At 40.9% G+C, this 2,817-nt stretch overlaps 1 long non-coding RNA gene across 1 annotated transcript in view; it reads right to left on the reverse strand.

The window, feature by feature from the left end:
- The window catches only part of LOC116705925 (uncharacterized), a 15,506-nt gene that overhangs the window by 4,076 nt on the left and 8,613 nt on the right, over positions 1-2,817 (reverse strand). The window contains exon 2 of the long non-coding RNA XR_004336087.1: positions 609-618. This is a non-coding gene — a long non-coding RNA (uncharacterized LOC116705925). The remainder of the gene's footprint in view (positions 1-608; positions 619-2,817) is intronic.

Consider the following 2,817-nt stretch of genomic DNA (forward strand, 5'->3'; position numbering starts at 1 on the left):
GCCCAACCGGTCTACATGTGTTTTGTGGATCTGGAGAGGGCTTATGTCTGGGTCCCCTGGGAGATACTGTGGGAGGTGTTGCCGGAGCATGGGGTGAATGGGTCCCTTCTCAGGACCATCCAATCTCAGTATGACCAAAACGAGAGCTGTGTCTGGGTTCTCGGCAGTAAGTCGGATTCATTCCAGGTGAGGGTTGGCCTCCGCCAGGGCTGCGCTTTGTCACCAATCCTGTCTGTGATATTTATGGACAGGATATCAAGGCGTAGTCAGGGTGGGGAGGGGTTGCAGTTTAGTGGGCCGGGAATCTCGTTGCTGCTTTTTGCACATGATGTGGTCCTTATGGCATCGTCGGCCTGTGACCTTCAGCACTCACCGGCTCGATTCGCAGCCAAGTGTGAAGCGGCTGGGATGAAGATCGGCACCTCTAAATCTGAGGCCATGGTTCTAAGCAGGAAACCGATGGAATGCCTTCTTTAGGTAGAAAATTAGTCCTTGTCCAGTTGTTTTTGGTTGTGTCTTGATGAGACTGAGAGGAGTGGCAGCCGATTAATGGCTGATGAGGTCCACAAACTGAGTCTCATTAATCAACGTCAGTTGCTCGGGTGAACTCCATACAAACTGACTGGCAACAATGGGAAACCGATGCTGTAAGAAGGATGACTTAGATGGAGATGCTAAATATATGCATGTGAAAGGGAAAGGTAATGTGAAGTACTTGAGTAAGTGGAAACAGGATTTTGCTTTTGCTGAAAAGTTGGATGTGGCTGAAAGTGTCGATTTGAGGAAAAAATAGAGAGAGACTGTGGAAAGAATGAGGGAAAGAAAAAAAAAGCAGGTAATATTGAAGCAAGGGCCTCGTTACAGAGAGGAGAAAGCAGAAGAGGAAGTGTTGACTCTTGTAGGAATTGAACTACTGTTTTTTAAGTATTTGAATAAGTGAAAATTGGGGGATAAAGTAAGTATAAGATGAGATTGAGTCTGAGATCTGGAAGATTAAAGGAAAACAAAACGTGAAGTTTGTGAGACAATGGGGGTAAAAGAAAAGTAGGTGTAAGAAATAGAAAAACAGATTGTTGAAAAAGTGAAATGAGAAAGACAGAGTGTTAAAGCGACAGGGAAAGACTGAGCGCGGACAACTCAGAGAGAAGTGTACAGGTTCTGCACTCAGACCGTACTGATCGAATTACAGCTCAGTCGCTCCCAGCTGGGAGGAGTCCGGGGAGTCCCTGAACTGCTGCACACACACACTACTTTGAATTTGTCTAAACAACTCCAAGAATAGATTTGGAAAGATATGTGACAGCGTGCAAAGAGGCTGAAAATTGCAAACCACTGGGTAAGGGCATGGAGAAAAGTGAGAGTTTAAATGCTTATCACAAATCCATGACTGGGCAACAAAGAAGCTGATATATTATGTCCTTCACAAAGAAAAAGAAAACAAGTTCTTTACAATAATTTACAATCTGATATTATGAGTTATCTGTGATTCACATCAGTAACGCTTTCTTCTCTGTCCCTGTAGACGCTGACGGGTTCACGTTTACTCACATCAATACCAGAATCGTTTAAGGGTATTGTAAGTCTCTAACCATCTTTTTGCAAAAAAAATGATTGCTAACCTTGCCATATTCGTACCTCCAGCAGAAAGTCAACATTTAATGACATCTTGGTGATCTCACCGTCAAGTAAGACAGACATGCTGGCACTCCCTATTCTTGTCTGAGTTACGACATGAGGTCAGTAAGAATAAATTGCTAACTGTGGCTGTCAGCTGTGAAATATTGGGACTGCAATCTGTCTCAGGAGGTTAAAACATTTAGAGGAAAATCAAAAAACTGCTGTACTGCAAGTTCAATTTTGTTGAAACACCTTTTACTACTCAAATGTATAATCAACCTCATTAAAATGTGCATTTTAATGTTATTGTGTTTTTCTATATATCTAGATATCCTAACACAATACATGCGATAATAATTGGGTATCCGTGGGGGATTTTAGAGTTTTGAATCTGGCAGTCTGCTCACTAAAATGGAATGCCTGCACTTCTAGCGTTGAATAAAAACACATTGTACAAGCACTTCTTAATGCATGTTCATATTATTCCATGCAACTCTTGAGAACATATTTTGGTAATGCACACATTTATACAAATATTTTAGGGACTAAACCAGAATATTGAGGCAGTTTTTTGACGTCAGCAATAAGATTAATATTCTCCCGGACAAAGTGAAACAGGAAATGAAAAAATGTCTCTCTCTAAGTCCGTGCTCCTGATGTGAGTCTACACCAACACAAGTTCCCTTGAACGTATACTACTAAATGACTATTGGGAAAGGCATCCCTCAGTGATAAACCAACAGAGAATTATCACTTTAGCATTTAGGACATTGTTTTAGGACATAATGTTGTTTTCACCCTTATAACTTTGTAAGATAACATGTCAATGTTGTGTTTACAGCTCGTTCTGCTGACCCCTAGTGCCTAAAAAATCGGTGACAACAAGTTTACTCTAGATACCATAATTAGATGTAAATTATTAGATGTGTATTTCTCAAATTGTCTCATTGTTTGGTCTCTTTGTTCACACACCTGGACCGTCTGGTTGGAAATTACTCTGGGACAGTGCATGGACAGGTTGTAGTTTAAAAGTAGAATTCTGGATGGTTCTTCATAAAACCAGTTTAGTTTAACCTCTCAAACGGAATGAGGTTGGATGTATTCAGGTGTCAAGTTGAGTCAATTCGTCTACCTTATATAACCACAACATCTAAACACTTTCCAAAATAACTGTAATAGTGGAAGGTGCACTAATTCCTA

Source organism: Etheostoma spectabile, chromosome 18 (assembly GCF_008692095.1).
Source record: "Etheostoma spectabile isolate EspeVRDwgs_2016 chromosome 18, UIUC_Espe_1.0, whole genome shotgun sequence".
Classification (NCBI taxonomy): Eukaryota; Metazoa; Chordata; class Actinopteri; order Perciformes; family Percidae; genus Etheostoma; species Etheostoma spectabile.